A 20,289-nucleotide genomic window follows, 5' to 3' on the forward strand; every position below is an offset into this window, starting at 1 on the left:
GGTCAGTGTTACAGGGACAGAGTGTACACGGTCAGTGTTACACAGGGACAGAGTGTACACGGTCAGTGTTACACAGGGACAGAGTGTACACGGTCAGTGTTACAGGGACAGAGTGTACACGGTCAGTGTTACAGGGACAGAGTGTTCACGGTCTGTGTTACAGGGACAGAGTGTTCACGGTCTGTGTTACAGGGACAGAGTGTTCACGGTCAGTGTTACAGGGACAGAGTGTACACGGTCAGTGTTACACAGGGACAGAGTGTACACGGTCAGTGTTACACAGGGACAGAGTGTACACAGTCAGTGTTACAGGGACAGAGTGTACACGGTCAGTGTTACAGGGACAGAGTGTACACGGTCAGTGTTACAGGGACAGAGTGTTCACGGTCAGTGTTACAGGGACAGAGTGTACACGGTCACTGTTACACAAGGACAGAGTGTACACAGTCAGTGTTACAGGGACAGAGTGTACACGGTCAGTGTTACAGGGACAGAGTGTACACGGTCAGTGTTACAGGGACAGAGTGTTCACGGTCAGTGTTACAGGGACAGAGTGTTCACGGTCAGTGTTACACAGGGACAGCGTGTTCACGGTCAGTGTTACAGGGACAGAGTGTTCACGGTCAGTGTTACACAGGGACAGAGTGTACACGGTCAGTGTTACACAGGGACAGAGTGTACACGGTCAGTGTTACAGGGACAGAGTGTACACGTTCAGTGTTACACAGAGACAGAGTGTACACGGTCAGTGTTACACAGGGACAGAGTATACTCGGTCAGTGTTACAGGGACAGAGTGTTCACGGTCAGTGTTACACAGGGACAGAGTGTTCACGGTCAGTGTTACAGGGACAGAGTGTACACGGTCAGTGTTACACAGGGACAGAGTGTACAGGGTCAGTGTTACAGGGACAGAGTGTACACGGTCAGTGTTACAGGGACAGAGTGTACACAGTCAGTGTTACAGGGACAGAGTGTTCATGGTCAGTGTTACAGGGACAGAGTGTACACGGTCAGTGTTACAGGGACAGAGTGTACACGGTCAGTGTTACAGGGACAGAGTGTTCACGGTCAGTGTTACACAGGGACAGAGTGTACACGGTCAGTGTTACAGGGACAGAGTGTACCCGGTCAGTGTTACACAGCGACAGAGTGTTCACGGTCAGTGTTACAGGGACAGAGTGTTCATGGTCAGTGTTACAGGGACAGAGTGTTCACGGTCAGTGTTACAGGGACAGAGTGTACACGGTCAGTGTTACACAGGGACAGAGTGTACACGGTCAGTGTTACACAGGGACAGAGTGTACACGGTCAGTGTTACACAGGGACAGAGTGTACACGGTCAGTGTTACACAGGGACTGAGTGTACACGGTCAGTGTTACAGCGACAGAGTGTACACGGTCAGTGTTACAGGGACAGAGTGTTCACGGTCAGTGTTACACAGGGACAGAGTGTACACGGTCAGTGTTACAGGGACAGAGTGTACACAGTCAGTGTTACACAGGGACAGAGTGTACACGGTCAGTGTTACAGGGACAGAGTGTACATGGTCAGTGTTACAGGGACAGAGACTTCACGGTCAGTGTTACAGGGACAGAGTGTTCACGGTCAGTGTTACAGGGACAGAGTGTACACGGTCAGTGTTACAGGGACAGAGTGTTCACGGTCAATGTTACACAGGGACAGAGTGTACACGGTCAGTGTTACACAGGGACAGAGTGTACACGGTCAGTGTTACAGGGACAGAGTATACACGGTCAGTGTTACAGGGACAGAGTGTTCACGGTCAGTGTTACAGGGACAGAGTGTTCACAGTCAGTGTTACACAGGGACAGAGTGTACACGGTCAGTGTTACACAGGGACAGAGTGTACACGGTCAGTGTTACACAGGGACAGAGTGTACACGGTCAGTGTTACACAGGGACAGAGTGTTCACGGTCAGTGTTACAGGGACAGAGTGTTCACGGTCAGTGTTACAGGGACAGAGTGTTCACGGTCAGTGTTACAGGGACAGAGTGTACACGGTCAGTGTTACACAGGGACAGAGTGTACACAGTCAGTGTTACAGGGACAGAGTGTTCATGGTCAGTGTTACAGGGACAGAGTGTACACGGTCAGTGTTACAGGGACAGAGTGTTCCCGGTCAGTGTTACAGGGACAGAGTGTACACGGTCAGTGTTACACAGGGACAGAGTGTACACGGTCAGTATTACACAGGGACAGAGTGTACACAGTCAGTGTTACAGGGACAGAGTGTTCATGGTCAGTGTTACAGGGACAGATTGTACACGGTCAGTGTTACAGGGACAGAGTGTACATGGTCAGTGTTACACAGGGACAGAGTGTACACGGTCAGTGTTACAGGGACAGAGTGTTCACGGTCAGTGTTACAGGGACAGAGTGTACACGGTCAGTGTTACAGGGACAGAGTGTTCACGGTCAGTGTTACAGGGACAGAGTGTACACGGTCAGTGTTACAGGGACAGAGTGTTCACGGTCAGTGTTACAGGGACAGAGTGTACACGGTCAGTGTTACACAGGGACAGAGTGTTCACGTTCAGTGTTACAGGGACAGAGTGTTCACGGTCAGTGTTACACAGGGACAGAGTGTACACGGTCAGTGTTACAGGGACAGAGTGTTCACGGTCAGTGTTACAGGGACAGAGTGTACACGGTCAGTGTTACAGGGACAGAGTGTACACTGTCAGTGTTACAGGGACAGAGTGTTCACGGTCAGTGTGACAGGGACAGAGTGTACACGGTCAGTGTTACACAGGGACAGAGTGTACACGGTCAGTGTTACAGGGACAGAGTGTTCACGGTCAGTGTTACACAGGGACAGCGTGTTCACGGTCAGTGTTACAGGGACAGAGTGTTCACGGTCAGTGTTACACAGGGACAGAGTGTACACGGTCAGTGTTACACAGGGACAGAGTGTACACGGTCAGTGTTACAGGGACAGAGTGTACACGGTCAGTGTTACACAGGGACAGAGTGTACACGGTCAGTGTTACACAGGGACAGAGTATACTCGGTCAGTGTTACAGGGACAGAGTGTTCACGGTCAGTATTACACAGGGACAGAGTGTAAACTGTCAGTGTTACAGGGACAGAGTGTTCACGGTCAGTGTGACAGGGACAGAGTGTACACGGTCAGTGTTACACAGGGACAGAGTGTACACGGTCAGTGTTACAGGGACAGAGTGTTCACGGTCAGTGTTACACAGGGACAGCGTGTTCACGGTCAGTGTTACAGGGACAGAGTGTTCACGGTCAGTGTTACACAGGGACAGAGTGTACACGGTCAGTGTTACACAGGGACAGAGTGTACACGGTCAGTGTTACAGGGACAGAGTGTACACGGTCAGTGTTACACAGGGACAGAGTGTACACGGTCAGTGTTACACAGGGACAGATTATACTCGGTCAGTGTTACAGGGACAGAGTGTTCACGGTCAGTGTTACACAGGGACAGAGTGTTCACGGTCAGTGTTACAGGGACAGAGTGTACACGGTCAGTGTTACACAGGGACAGAGTGTACAGGGTCAGTGTTACAGGGACAGAGTGTACACGGTCAGTGTTACAGGGACAGAGTGTACACAGTCAGTGTTACAGGGACAGAGTGTTCATGGTCAGTGTTACAGGGACAGAGTGTACACGGTCAGTGTTACAGGGACAGAGTGTTCACGGTCAGTGTTACACAGGGACAGAGTGTACACGGTCAGTGTTACAGGGACAGAGTGTACACGGTCAGTGTTACACAGGGACAGAGTGTTCACGGTCAGTGTTACAGGGACAGAGTGTACACGGTCAGTGTTACAGGGACAGAGTGTTCACGGTCAGTGTTACAGGGACAGAGTGTTCACGGTCAGTGTTACACAGGGACAGAGTGTACACGGTCAGTGTTACAGGGACAGAGTATACACGGTCATTGTTACACAGGGACAGAGTGTACACGGTCAGTGTTACAGGGACAGAGTGTACACGGTCAGTGTTACAGGGACAGAGTGTTCATGGTCAGTGTTACAGGGACAGAGTGTTCACGGTCAGTGTTACAGGGACAGAGTGTACACGGTCAGTGTTACACAGGGACAGAGTGTACACGGTCAGTGTTACACAGGGACAGAGTGTACACGGTCAGTGTTACACAGGGACAGAGTGTTCACGCTCAGTGTTACACAGGGACAGAGTGTACACGGTCAGTGTTACACAGGGACAGAGTGTACACGGTCAGTGTTACACAGGGACAGAGTGTACACGGTCAGTGTTACACAGGGACAGAGTGTACACGGTCAGTGTTACACAGGGACAGCGTGTTCACGGTCAGTGTTACAGGGACAGAGTGTTCACGGTCAGTGTTACACAGGGACAGAGTGTACACGGTCAGTGTTACACAGGGACAGAGTGTACACGGTCAGTGTTACAGGGACAGAGTGTTCACGGTCAGTGTGACAGGGACAGAGTGTACACGGTCAGTGTTACACAGGGACAGAGTGTACACGGTCAGTGTTACAGGGACAGAGTGTTCACGGTCAGTGTTACACAGGGACAGCGTGTTCACGGTCAGTGTTACAGGGACAGAGTGTTCACGGTCAGTGTTACACAGGGACAGAGTGTACACGGTCAGTGTTACACAGGGACAGAGTGTACACGGTCAGTGTTACAGGGACAGAGTGTACACGGTCAGTGTTACACAGGGACAGAGTGTACACGGTCAGTGTTACACAGGGACAGAGTATACTCGGTCAGTGTTACAGGGACAGAGTGTTCACGGTCAGTGTTACACAGGGACAGAGTGTTCACGGTCAGTGTTACAGGGACAGAGTGTACACGGTCAGTGTTACACAGGGACAGAGTGTACAGGGTCAGTGTTACAGGGACAGAGTGTACACGGTCAGTGTTACAGGGACAGAGTGTACACAGTCAGTGTTACAGGGACAGAGTGTTCATGGTCAGTGTTTCAAGGGACAGAGTGTACACGGTCAGTGTTACAGGGACAGAGTGTTCACGGTCAGTGTTACACAGGGACAGAGTGTACACGGTCAGTGTTACAGGGACAGAGTGTACACGGTCAGTGTTACAGGGACAGAGTGTTCACGGTCAGTGTTACAGGGACAGAGTGTTCACGGTCAGTGTTACAGGGACAGAGTGTTCATGGTCAGTGTTTCAAGGGACAGAGTGTACACGGTCAGTGTTACAGGGACAGAGTGTTCACGGTCAGTGTTACACAGGGACAGAGTGTACACGGTCAGTGTTACAGGGACAGAGTGTACACGGTCAGTGTTACAGGGACAGAGTGTTCACGGTCAGTGTTACAGGGACAGAGTGTTCACGGTCAGTGTTACACAGGGACAGAGTGTTCACGGTCAGTGTTACACAGGGACAGAGTGTACACGGTCAGTGTTACAGGGACAGAGTATACACGGTCATTGTTACACAGGGACAGAGTGTACACGGTCAGTGTTACAGGGACAGAGTGTACACGGTCAGTGTTACAGGGACAGAGTGTTCATGGTCAGTGTGACAGGGACAGAGTGTTCACGGTCAGTGTTACAGGGACAGAGTGTACACGGTCAGTGTTACACAGGGACAGAGTGTACACGGTCAGTGTTACACAGGGACAGAGTGTACACGGTCAGTGTTACAGGGACAGAGTGTACACGGTCAGTGTTACAGGGACAGAGTGTTCATGGTCAGTGTTACAGGGACAGAGTGTTCACGGTCAGTGTTACAGGGACAGAGTGTACACGGTCAGTGTTACACAGGGACAGAGTGTACACGGTCAGTGTTACACAGGGACAGAGTGTACACGGTCAGTGTTACACAGGGACAGAGTGTTCACGCTCAGTGTTACACAGGGACAGAGTGTACACGGTCAGTGTTACACAGGGACAGAGTGTACACGGTCAGTGTTATAGGGACAGAGTGTTCACGGTGAGTGTTACACAGGGACAGAGTGTACACGGTCAGTGTTACAGGGACAGAGTGTTCACGGTCAGTGTTACAGGGACAGAGTGTTCACGGTCAGTGTTACAGGGACAGAGTGTACACGGTCAGTGTTACACAGGGACAGAGTGTACACGGTCAGTGTTACACAGGGACAGAGTGTACACGGTCAGTGTTACAGGGACAGAGTGTACACGGTCAGTGTTACAGGGACAGAGTGTTCACGGTCAGTGTTACACAGGGACAGAGTGTACACGGTCAGTGTTACACAGGGACAGAGTGTACACGGTCAGTGTTACACAGGGACAGAGTGTACACGGTCAGTGTTACAGGGACAGAGTGTACACGGTCAGTGTTACAGGGACAGAGTGTTCATGGTCAGTGTTACAGGGACAGAGTGTTCACGGTCAGTGTTACAGGGACAGAGTGTACACGGTCAGTGTTACACAGGGACAGAGTGTACACGGTCAGTGTTACACAGGGACAGAGTGTACACGGTCAGTGTTACAGGGACAGAGTGTACACGGTCAGTGTTACAGGGACAGAGTGTTCACGGTCTGTGTTACAGGGACAGAGTGTTCACGGTCTGTGTTACAGGGACAGAGTGTTCACGGTAAGTGTGACAGGGACAGAGTGTACACGGTCAGTGTTACACAGGGACAGAGTGTACACGGTCAGTGTTACACAGGGACAGAGTGTACACGGTCAGTGTTACAGGGACAGAGTGTACACGGTCAGTGTTACAGGGACAGAGTGTACACGGTCACTGTTACACAGGGACAGAGTGTACAGAGTCAGTGTTACAGGGACAGAATGTACACGGTCAGTGTTACAGGGACAGAGTGTTCACGGTCAGTGTTACAGGGACAGAGTGTTCACGGTCAGTGTTACACAGGGACAGAGTGTTCACGGTCAGTGTTACAGGGACAGAGTGTACACGGTCAGTGTTACAGGGACAGAGTGTTCACGGTCAGTGTTACACAGGGACAGAGTGTACACGGTCAGTGTTACACAGGGACAGAGTGTTCACGGTCAGTGTTACAGAGGGACAGAGTGTTCACAGTCAGTGTTACAGGGACAGAGTGTACACGGTCAATGTTACAGGGACAGAGTGTTCACTCTCAGTGTTACAGGGACAGAGTGCACACGGTCAGTGTTACAGGGACAGAGTGTTCACGGTCAGTGTTACACAGGGACAGAGTGTTCACGGTCAGTGTTACAGGGACAGAGTGTACACAGTCAGTGTTACACAGGGACAGAGTGTACACGGTCAGTGTTACAGGGACAGAGTGTTCACTATCAGTGTTACAGGGACAGAGTGTACACGGTCAGTGTTACAGGGACAGAGTGTTCACGGTCAGTGTTACACAGGGACACAGTGTACACGGTCAGTGTTACAGGGACAGAGTGTTCACGGTCAGTGTTACAGGGACAGAGTGTACACGGTCAGTGTTACAGGGACAGAGTGTTCACGGTCAGTGTTACACAGGGACAGAGTGTACACGGTCAGTGTTACAGGGACAGAGTGTTCACGGTCAGTGTTACAGGGACAGAGTGTACACGGTCAGTGTTACAGGGACTGAGTGTTCACGGTCAGTGTTACAGGGACAGAGTGTTCACGGTCAGTGTTACAGGGACAGAGTGTACACGGTCAGTGTTACAGGGACAGAGTGTTCACGGTCAGTGTTACAGGGACATTTTGTACACGGTCAGTGTTACAGGGACAGAGTGTTCACAGTCAGTGTTACACAGGGACAGAGTGTACACCGTCAGTGTTCCACAGGGACAGAGTGTTCACGGTCAGTGTTACAGGGACAGAGTGTTCACCATCAGTGTTACAGGGACAGAGTGTACACGGTCAGTGTGACACAGGGACAGAGTGTTCACGGTCAGTGTTATAGGGACAGAGTGTTCACGGTCAGTGTTACACAGGGACAGAGTGTACACGGTCAGTGTTACAGGGACAGAGTGTACACGGTCAGTGTTACACAGGGACAGAGTGTACACAGTCAGTGTTACAGGGACAGAGTGTTCATGGTCAGTGTTACAGGGACAGATTGTACACGGTCAGTGTTACAGGGACAGAGTGTACACGGTCAGTGTTACACAGGGACAGAGTGTACACGGTCAGTGTTACACAGGGACAGAGTGTACACGGTCAGTGTTACACAGGGACAGAGTGTACACGGTCAGTGTTACAGGGACAGAGTGTTCACGGTCAGTGTTACAGGGACAGAGTGTTCACGGTCAGTGTTACAGGGACAGAGTGTACACGGTCAGTGTTACACAGGGACAGAGTGTACACGGTCAGTGTTACACAGGGACAGAGTGTACACGGTCAGTGTTACAGGGACAGAGTGTACACGGTCAGTGTTACAGGGACAGAGTGTTCACGGTCTGTGTTACAGGGACAGAGTGTTCACGGTCTGTGTTACAGGGACAGAGTGTTCACGGTCAGTGTTACAGGGACAGAGTGTACACGGTCAGTGTTACACAGGGACAGAGTGTTCACGGTCAGTGTTACAGGGACAGAGTGTACACGGTCAGTGTTACAGGGACAGAGTGTTCACGGTCAGTGTTACAGGGACAGAGTGTTCACGGTCAGTGTTACACAGGGACAGAGTGTACACGGTCAGTGTTACAGGGACAGAGTATACACGGTCATTGTTACACAGGGACAGAGTGTACACGGTCAGTGTTACAGGGACAGAGTGTACACGGTCAGTGTTACAGGGACAGAGTGTTCATGGTCAGTGTTACAGGGACAGAGTGTTCACGGTCAGTGTTACAGGGACAGAGTGTACACGGTCAGTGTTACACAGGGACAGAGTGTACACGGTCAGTGTTACACAGGGACAGAGTGTACACGGTCAGTGTTACACAGGGACAGAGTGTTCACGCTCAGTGTTACACAGGGACAGAGTGTACACGGTCAGTGTTACACAGGGACAGAGTGTACACGGTCAGTGTTACACAGGGACAGAGTGTACACGGTCAGTGTTACACAGGGACAGAGTGTACACGGTCAGTGTTACACAGGGACAGCGTGTTCACGGTCAGTGTTACAGGGACAGAGTGTTCACGGTCAGTGTTACACAGGGACAGAGTGTACACGGTCAGTGTTACACAGGGACAGAGTGTACACGGTCAGTGTTACAGGGACAGAGTGTTCACGGTCAGTGTGACAGGGACAGAGTGTACACGGTCAGTGTTACACAGGGACAGAGTGTACACGGTCAGTGTTACAGGGACAGAGTGTTCACGGTCAGTGTTACACAGGGACAGCGTGTTCACGGTCAGTGTTACAGGGACAGAGTGTTCACGGTCAGTGTTACACAGGGACAGAGTGTACACGGTCAGTGTTACACAGGGACAGAGTGTACACGGTCAGTGTTACAGGGACAGAGTGTACACGGTCAGTGTTACACAGGGACAGAGTGTACACGGTCAGTGTTACACAGGGACAGAGTATACTCGGTCAGTGTTACAGGGACAGAGTGTTCACGGTCAGTGTTACACAGGGACAGAGTGTTCACGGTCAGTGTTACAGGGACAGAGTGTACACGGTCAGTGTTACACAGGGACAGAGTGTACAGGGTCAGTGTTACAGGGACAGAGTGTACACGGTCAGTGTTACAGGGACAGAGTGTACACAGTCAGTGTTACAGGGACAGAGTGTTCATGGTCAGTGTTTCAAGGGACAGAGTGTACACGGTCAGTGTTACAGGGACAGAGTGTTCACGGTCAGTGTTACACAGGGACAGAGTGTACACGGTCAGTGTTACAGGGACAGAGTGTACACGGTCAGTGTTACAGGGACAGAGTGTTCACGGTCAGTGTTACAGGGACAGAGTGTTCAGGGTCAGTGTTACAGGGACAGAGTGTTCACGGTCAGTGTTACAGGGACAGACTGTACACGGTCAGTGTTACAGGGACAGAGTGTACACGGTCAGTGTTACAGGGACAGAGTGTTCACGGTCAGTGTTACACAGGGACAGAGTGTACACGGTCAGTGTTACAGGGACAGAGTGTACACAGTCAGTGTTACAGGGACAGAGTGTACACGGTCAGTGTTACAGGGACAGAGTGTTCACGGTCAGTGTTACAGGGACAGAGTGTTCACGGTCAGTGTTACACAGGGACAGAGTGTTCACGGTCAGTGTTACACAGGGACAGAGTGTACACGGTCAGTGTTACAGGGACAGAGTATACACGGTCATTGTTACACAGGGACAGAGTGTACACGGTCAGTGTTACAGGGACAGAGTGTACACGGTCAGTGTTACAGGGACAGAGTGTTCATGGTCAGTGTGACAGGGACAGAGTGTTCACGGTCAGTGTTACAGGGACAGAGTGTACACGGTCAGTGTTACACAGGGACAGAGTGTACACGGTCAGTGTTACACAGGGACAGAGTGTACACGGTCAGTGTTACAGGGACAGAGTGTTCATGGTCAGTGTTACAGGGACAGAGTGTTCACGGTCAGTGTTACAGGGACAGAGTGTACACGGTCAGTGTTACACAGGGACAGAGTGTACACGGTCAGTGTTACACAGGGACAGAGTGTACACGGTCAGTGTTACACAGGGACAGAGTGTTCACGCTCAGTGTTACACAGGGACAGAGTGTACACGGTCAGTGTTACACAGGGACAGAGTGTACACGGTCAGTGTTATAGGGACAGAGTGTTCACGGTGAGTGTTACACAGGGACAGAGTGTACACGGTCAGTGTTACAGGGACAGAGTGTTCACGGTCAGTGTTACAGGGACAGAGTGTTCACGGTCAGTGTTACAGGGACAGAGTGTACACGGTCAGTGTTACACAGGGACAGAGTGTACACGGTCAGTGTTACACAGGGACAGAGTGTACACGGTCAGTGTTACAGGGACAGAGTGTACACGGTCAGTGTTACAGGGACAGAGTGTTCACGGTCAGTGTTACACAGGGACAGAGTGTACACGGTCAGTGTTACACAGGGACAGAGTGTACACGGTCAGTGTTACACAGGGACAGAGTGTACACGGTCAGTGTTACAGGGACAGAGTGTACACGGTCAGTGTTACAGGGACAGAGTGTTCATGGTCAGTGTTACAGGGACAGAGTGTTCACGGTCAGTGTTACAGGGACAGAGTGTACACGGTCAGTGTTACACAGGGACAGAGTGTACACGGTCAGTGTTACACAGGGACAGAGTGTACACGGTCAGTGTTACAGGGACAGAGTGTACACGGTCAGTGTTACAGGGACAGAGTGTTCACGGTCTGTGTTACAGGGACAGAGTGTTCACGGTCTGTGTTACAGGGACAGAGTGTTCACGGTAAGTGTGACAGGGACAGAGTGTACACGGTCAGTGTTACACAGGGACAGAGTGTACACGGTCAGTGTTACACAGGGACAGAGTGTACACGGTCAGTGTTACAGGGACAGAGTGTACACGGTCAGTGTTACAGGGACAGAGTGTACACGGTCACTGTTACACAGGGACAGAGTGTACAGAGTCAGTGTTACAGGGACAGAATGTACACGGTCAGTGTTACAGGGACAGAGTGTTCACGGTCAGTGTTACAGGGACAGAGTGTTCACGGTCAGTGTTACACAGGGACAGAGTGTTCACGGTCAGTGTTACAGGGACAGAGTGTACACGGTCAGTGTTACAGGGACAGAGTGTTCACGGTCAGTGTTACACAGGGACAGAGTGTACACGGTCAGTGTTACACAGGGACAGAGTGTTCACGGTCAGTGTTACAGAGGGACAGAGTGTTCACAGTCAGTGTTACAGGGACAGAGTGTACACGGTCAATGTTACAGGGACAGAGTGTTCACTCTCAGTGTTACAGGGACAGAGTGCACACGGTCAGTGTTACAGGGACAGAGTGTTCACGGTCAGTGTTACACAGGGACAGAGTGTTCACGGTCAGTGTTACAGGGACAGAGTGTACACAGTCAGTGTTACACAGGGACAGAGTGTACACGGTCAGTGTTACAGGGACAGAGTGTTCACTATCAGTGTTACAGGGACAGAGTGTACACGGTCAGTGTTACAGGGACAGAGTGTTCACGGTCAGTGTTACACAGGGACACAGTGTACACGGTCAGTGTTACAGGGACAGAGTGTTCACGGTCAGTGTTACAGGGACAGAGTGTACACGGTCAGTGTTACAGGGACAGAGTGTTCACGGTCAGTGTTACACAGGGACAGAGTGTACACGGTCAGTGTTACAGGGACAGAGTGTTCACGGTCAGTGTTACAGGGACAGAGTGTACACGGTCAGTGTTACAGGGACTGAGTGTTCACGGTCAGTGTTACAGGGACAGAGTGTTCACGGTCAGTGTTACAGGGACAGAGTGTACACGGTCAGTGTTACAGGGACAGAGTGTTCACGGTCAGTGTTACAGGGACATTTTGTACACGGTCAGTGTTACAGGGACAGAGTGTTCACAGTCAGTGTTACACAGGGACAGAGTGTACACCGTCAGTGTTCCACAGGGACAGAGTGTTCACGGTCAGTGTTACAGGGACAGAGTGTTCACCATCAGTGTTACAGGGACAGAGTGTACACGGTCAGTGTGACACAGGGACAGAGTGTTCACGGTCAGTGTTATAGGGACAGAGTGTTCACGGTCAGTGTTACACAGGGACAGAGTGTACACGGTCAGTGTTACAGGGACAGAGTGTACACGGTCAGTGTTACACAGGGACAGAGTGTACACAGTCAGTGTTACAGGGACAGAGTGTTCATGGTCAGTGTTACAGGGACAGATTGTACACGGTCAGTGTTACAGGGACAGAGTGTACACGGTCAGTGTTACACAGGGACAGAGTGTACACGGTCAGTGTTACACAGGGACAGAGTGTACACGGTCAGTGTTACACAGGGACAGAGTGTACACGGTCAGTGTTACAGGGACAGAGTGTTCACGGTCAGTGTTACAGGGACAGAGTGTTCACGGTCAGTGTTACAGGGACAGAGTGTACACGGTCAGTGTTACACAGGGACAGAGTGTACACGGTCAGTGTTACACAGGGACAGAGTGTACACGGTCAGTGTTACAGGGACAGAGTGTACACGGTCAGTGTTACAGGGACAGAGTGTTCACGGTCTGTGTTACAGGGACAGAGTGTTCACGGTCTGTGTTACAGGGACAGAGTGTTCACGGTCAGTGTTACAGGGACAGAGTGTACACGGTCAGTGTTACACAGGGACAGAGTGTACACGGTCAGTGTTACACAGGGACAGAGTGTACACAGTCAGTGTTACAGGGACAGAGTGTACACGGTCAGTGTTACAGGGACAGAGTGTACACGGTCAGTGTTACAGGGACAGAGTGTTCACGGTCAGTGTTACAGGGACAGAGTGTACACGGTCACTGTTACACAAGGACAGAGTGTACACAGTCAGTGTTACAGGGACAGAGTGTACACGGTCAGTGTTACAGGGACAGAGTGTACACGGTCAGTGTTACAGGGACAGAGTGTTCACGGTCAGTGTTACACAGGGACAGCGTGTACACGGTCAGTGTTACACAGGGACAGAGTGTACACGGTCAGTGTTACAGGGACAGAGTGTACACGGTCAGTGTTACACAGGGACAGAGTGTACACGGTCAGTGTTACACAGGGACAGAGTATACTCGGTCAGTGTTACAGGGACAGAGTGTTCACGGTCAGTGTTACACAGGGACAGAGTGTTCACGGTCAGTGTTACAGGGACAGAGTGTACACGGTCAGTGTTACAGGGACAGAGTGTACACAGTCAGTGTTACAGGGACAGAGTGTTCATGGTCAGTGTTACAGGGACAGAGTGTACACGGTCAGTGTTACAGGGACAGAGTGTACACGGTCAGTGTTACAGGGACAGAGTGTTCACGGTCAGTGTTACACAGGGACAGAGTGTTCATGGTCAGTGTTACAGGGACAGAGTGTACACGGTCAGTGTTACAGGGACAGAGTGTACACGGTCAGTGTTACAGGGACAGAGTGTTCACGGTCAGTGTTACACAGGGACAGAGTGTACACGGTCAGTGTTACAGGGACAGAGTGTACCCGGTCAGTGTTACACAGCGACAGAGTGTTCACGGTCAGTGTTACAGGGACAGAGTGTTCATGGTCAGTGTTACAGGGACAGAGTGTTCACGGTCAGTGTTACAGGGACAGAGTGTACACGGTCAGTGTTACACAGGGACAGAGTGTACACGGTCAGTGTTACACAGGGACAGAGTGTACACGGTCAGTGTTACACAGGGACAGAGTGTACACGGTCAGTGTTACACAGGGACAGAGTGTACACGGTCAGTGTTACAGCGACAGAGTGTACACGGTCAGTGTTACAGGGACAGAGTGTTCACGGTCAGTGTTACACAGGGACAGAGTGTACACGGTCAGTGTTACAGGGACAGAGTGTACACAGTCAGTGTTACACAGGGACAGAGTGTACACGGTCAGTGTTACAGGGACAGAGTGTACATGGTCAGTGTTACAGGGACAGAGACTTCACGGTCAGTGTTACAGGGACAGAGTGTTCACTATCAGTGTTACAGGGACAGAGTGTACACGGTCAGTGTTACAGGGACAGAGTGTTCACGGTCAGTGTTACACAGGGACACAGTGTACACGGTCAGTGTTACAGGGACAGAGTGTTCACGGTCAGTGTTACAGGGACAGAGTGTACACGGTCAGTGTTACAGGGACAGAGTGTTCACGGTCAGTGTTACACAGGGACAGAGTGTACACGGTCAGTGTTACAGGGACAGAGTGTTCACGGTCAGTGTTACAGGGACAGAGTGTACACGGTCAGTGTTACAGGGACTGAGTGTTCACGGTCAGTGTTACAGGGACAGAGTGTTCACGGTCAGTGTTACAGGGACAGAGTGTACACGGTCAGTGTTACAGGGACAGAGTGTTCACGGTCAGTGTTACAGGGACATTTTGTACACGGTCAGTGTTACAGGGACAGAGTGTTCACAGTCAGTGTTACACAGGGACAGAGTGTACACCGTCAGTGTTCCACAGGGACAGAGTGTTCACGGTCAGTGTTACAGGGACAGAGTGTTCACCATCAGTGTTACAGGGACAGAGTGTACACGGTCAGTGTGACACAGGGACAGAGTGTTCACGGTCAGTGTTATAGGGACAGAGTGTTCACGGTCAGTGTTACACAGGGACAGAGTGTACACGGTCAGTGTTACAGGGACAGAGTGTACACGGTCAGTGTTACACAGGGACAGAGTGTACACAGTCAGTGTTACAGGGACAGAGTGTTCATGGTCAGTGTTACAGGGACAGATTGTACACGGTCAGTGTTACAGGGACAGAGTGTACACGGTCAGTGTTACACAGGGACAGAGTGTACACGGTCAGTGTTACACAGGGACAGAGTGTACACGGTCAGTGTTACACAGGGACAGAGTGTACACGGTCAGTGTTACAGGGACAGAGTGTTCACGGTCAGTGTTACAGGGACAGAGTGTTCACGGTCAGTGTTACAGGGACAGAGTGTACACGGTCAGTGTTACACAGGGACAGAGTGTACACGGTCAGTGTTACACAGGGACAGAGTGTACACGGTCAGTGTTACAGGGACAGAGTGTACACGGTCAGTGTTACAGGGACAGAGTGTTCACGGTCTGTGTTACAGGGACAGAGTGTTCACGGTCAGTGTTACAGGGACAGAGTGTACACGGTCAGTGTTACACAGGGACAGAGTGTACACGGTCAGTGTTACACAGGGACAGAGTGTACACAGTCAGTGTTACAGGGACAGAGTGTACACGGTCAGTGTTACAGGGACAGAGTGTACACGGTCAGTGTTACAGGGACAGAGTGTTCACGGTCAGTGTTACAGGGACAGAGTGTACACGGTCACTGTTACACAAGGACAGAGTGTACACAGTCAGTGTTACAGGGACAGAGTGTACACGGTCAGTGTTACAGGGACAGAGTGTACACGGTCAGTGTTACAGGGACAGAGTGTTCACGGTCAGTGTTACAGGGACAGAGTGTTCACGGTCAGTGTTACACAGGGACAGCGTGTTCACGGTCAGTGTTACAGGGACAGAGTGTTCACGGTCAGTGTTACACAGGGACAGAGTGTACACGGTCAGTGTTACACAGGGACAGAGTGTACACGGTCAGTGTTACAGGGACAGAGTGTACACGGTCAGTGTTACACAGGGACAGAGTGTACACGGTCAGTGTTACACAGGGACAGAGTATACTCGGTCAGTGTTACAGGGACAGAGTGTTCACGGTCAGTGTTACACAGGGACAGAGTGTTCACGGTCAGTGTTACAGGGACAGAGTGTACACGGTCAGTGTTACACAGGGACAGAGTGTACAGGGTCAGTGTTACAGGGACAGAGTGTACACGGTCAGTGTTACAGGGACAGAGTGTACACAGTCAGTGTTACAGGGACAGAGTGTTCATGGTCAGTGTTACAGGGACAGAGTGTACACGGTCAGTGTTACAGGGACAGAGTGTACACGGTCAGTGTTACAGGGACAGAGTGTTCACGGTCAGTGTTACACAGGGACAGAGTGTACACGGTCAGTGTTACAGGGACAGAGTGTACCCGGTCAGTGTTACACAGCGACAGAGTGTTCACGGTCAGTGTTACAGGGACAGAGTGTTCATGGTCAGTGTTACAGGGACAGAGTGTTCACGGTCAGTGTTACAGGGACAGAGTGTACACGGTCAGTGTTACACAGGGACAGAGTGTACACGGTCAGTGTTACACAGGGACAGAGTGTACACGGTCAGTGTTACACAGGGACAGAGTGTACACGGTCAGTGTTACACAGGGACAGAGTGTACACGGTCAGTGTTACAGCGACAGAGTGTACACGGTCAGTGTTACAGGGACAGAGTGTTCACGGTCAGTGTTACACAGGGACAGAGTGTACACGGTCAGTGTTACAGGGACAGAGTGTACACAGTCAGTGTTACACAGGGACAGAGTGTACACGGTCAGTGTTACAGGGACAGAGTGTACATGGTCAGTGTTACAGGGACAGAGACTTCACGGTCAGTGTTACAGGGACAGAGTGTTCACGGTCAGTGTTACAGGGACAGAGTGTACACGGTCAGTGTTACAGGGACAGAGTGTTCACGGTCAATGTTACACAGGGACAGAGTGTACACGGTCAGTGTTACACAGGGACAGAGTGTACACGGTCAGTGTTACAGGGACAGAGTATACACGGTCAGTGTTACAGGGACAGAGTGTTCACGGTCAGTGTTACAGGGACAGAGTGTTCACAGTCAGTGTTACACAGGGACAGAGTGTACACGGTCAGTGTTACACAGGGACAGAGTGTACACGGTCAGTGTTACACAGGCGCAGAGTGTACACGGTCAGTGTTACACAGGGACAGAGTGTTCACGGTCAGTGTTACAGGGACAGAGTGTTCACGGTCAGTGTTACAGGGACAGAGTGTTCACGGTCAGTGTTACAGGGACAGAGTGTACACGGTCAGTGTTACACAGGGACAGAGTGTACACAGTCAGTGTTACAGGGACAGAGTGTTCATGGTCAGTGTTACAGGGACAGAGTGTACACGGTCAGTGTTACAGGGACAGAGTGTTCCCGGTCAGTGTTACAGGGACAGAGTGTACACGGTCAGTGTTACACAGGGACAGAGTGTACACGGTCAGTATTACACAGGGACAGAGTGTACACAGTCAGTGTTACAGGGACAGAGTGTTCATGGTCAGTGTTACAGGGACAGATTGTACACGGTCAGTGTTACAGGGACAGAGTGTACATGGTCAGTGTTACACAGGGACAGAGTGTACACGGTCAGTGTTACAGGGACAGAGTGTTCACGGTCAGTGTTACAGGGACAGAGTGTACACGGTCAGTGTTACAGGGACAGAGTGTTCACGGTCAGTGTTACAGGGACAGAGTGTACACGGTCAGTGTTACAGGGACAGAGTGTTCACGGTCAGTGTTACAGGGACAGAGTGTACACGGTCAGTGTTACACAGGGACAGAGTGTTCACGGTCAGTGTTACAGGGACAGAGTGTTCACGGTCAGTGTTACACAGGGACAGAGTGTACACGGTCAGTGTTACAGGGACAGAGTGTTCACGGTCAGTGTTACAGGGACAGAGTGTACACGGTCAGTGTTACAGGGACAGAGTGTACACTGTCAGTGTTACAGGGACAGAGTGTTCACGGTCAGTGTGACAGGGACAGAGTGTACACGGTCAGTGTTACACAGGGACAGAGTGTACACGGTCAGTGTTACAGGGACAGAGTGTTCACGGTCAGTGTTACACAGGGACAGCGTGTTCACGGTCAGTGTTACAGGGACAGAGTGTTCACGGTCAGTGTTACACAGGGACAGAGTGTACACGGTCAGTGTTACACAGGGACAGAGTGTACACGGTCAGTGTTACAGGGACAGAGTGTACACGGTCAGTGTTACACAGGGACAGAGTGTACACGGTCAGTGTTACACAGGGACAGAGTATACTCGGTCAGTGTTACAGGGACAGAGTGTTCACGGTCAGTATTACACAGGGACAGAGTGTAAACTGTCAGTGTTACAGGGACAGAGTGTTCACGGTCAGTGTGACAGGGACAGAGTGTACACGGTCAGTGTTACACAGGGACAGAGTGTACACGGTCAGTGTTACAGGGACAGAGTGTTCACGGTCAGTGTTACACAGGGACAGCGTGTTCACGGTCAGTGTTACAGGGACAGAGTGTTCACGGTCAGTGTTACACAGGGACAGAGTGTACACGGTCAGTGTTACACAGGGACAGAGTGTACACGGTCAGTGTTACAGGGACAGAGTGTACACGGTCAGTGTTACACAGGGACAGAGTGTACACGGTCAGTGTTACACAGGGACAGAGTATACTCGGTCAGTGTTACAGGGACAGAGTGTTCACGGTCAGTGTTACACAGGGACAGAGTGTTCACGGTCAGTGTTACAGGGACAGAGTGTACACGGTCAGTGTTACACAGGGACAGAGTGTACAGGGTCAGTGTTACAGGGACAGAGTGTACACGGTCAGTGTTACAGGGACAGAGTGTACACAGTCAGTGTTACAGGGACAGAGTGTTCATGGTCAGTGTTACAGGGACAGAGTGTACACGGTCAGTGTTACAGGGACAGAGTGTTCACGGTCAGTGTTACACAGGGACAGAGTGTACACGGTCAGTGTTACAGGGACAGAGTGTACACGGTCAGTGTTACACAGGGACAGAGTGTTCACGGTCAGTGTTACAGGGACAGAGTGTACACGGTCAGTGTTACAGGGACAGAGTGTTCACGGTCAGTGTTACAGGGACAGAGTGTACACGGTCAGTGTTACAGGGACAGAGTGTTCACGGTCAGTGTTACAGGGACAGAGTGTACACGGTCAGTGTTACAGGGACAGAGTGTACACGGTCAGTGTTACACAGGGACAGAGTGTTCACGGTCAGTGTTACAGGGACAGAGTGTTCAGGGTCAGTGTTACAGGGACAGAGTGTTCACGGTCAGTGTTACAGGGACAGAGTGTTCACGGTCAGTGTTACACAGGGACAGCGTGTTCACGGTCAGTGTTACACAGGGACAGAGTGTACACGGTCAGTGTTACAGGGACAGAGTGTTCACGGTCAGTGTTACACAGGGACAGAGTGTTCACGGTCAGTGTTACACAGGGACAGAGTGTACACGGTCAGTGTTACAGGGACAGAGTATACACGGTCATTGTTACACAGGGACAGAGTGTACACGGTCAGTGTTACAGGGACAGAGTGTACACGGTCAGTGTTACAGGGACAGAGTGTTCATGGTCAGTGTTACAGGGACAGAGTGTTCACGGTCAGTGTTACAGGGACAGAGTGTACACGGTCAGTGTTACACAGGGACAGAGTGTCCACGGTCAGTGTTACACAGGGACAGAGTGTACACGGTCAGTGTTACACAGGGACAGAGTGTTCACGCTCAGTGTTACACAGGGACAGAGTGTACACGGTCAGTGTTACACAGGGACAGAGTGTACACGGTCAGTGTTACACAGGGACAGAGTGTACACGGTCAGTGTTACACAGGGACAGAGTGTACACGGTCAGTGTTACACAGGGACAGAGTGTACACGGTCAGTGTTACACAGGGACAGCGTGTTCACGGTCAGTGTTACAGGGACAGAGTGTTCACGGTCAGTGTTACACAGGGACAGAGTGTACACGGTCAGTGTTACACAGGGACAGAGTGTACACGGTCAGTGTTACAGGGACAGAGTGTTCACGGTCAGTGTGACAGGGACAGAGTGTACACGGTCAGTGTTACACAGGGACAGAGTGTACACGGTCAGTGTTACAGGGACAGAGTGTTCACGGTCA

General features: G+C 51.2%; 1 protein-coding gene across 3 annotated transcripts in view; it reads left to right on the top strand.

The window, feature by feature from the left end:
- spef2 (sperm flagellar 2) overlaps positions 1–20,289 on the top strand; it is a 714,991-nt gene that overhangs the window by 233,901 nt on the left and 460,801 nt on the right. The gene's annotated exons all lie outside the window — the stretch shown is intronic.

Source organism: Chiloscyllium punctatum, chromosome 2 (assembly GCF_047496795.1).
Source record: "Chiloscyllium punctatum isolate Juve2018m chromosome 2, sChiPun1.3, whole genome shotgun sequence".
Lineage (NCBI taxonomy): Eukaryota > Metazoa > Chordata > Chondrichthyes > Orectolobiformes > Hemiscylliidae > Chiloscyllium > Chiloscyllium punctatum.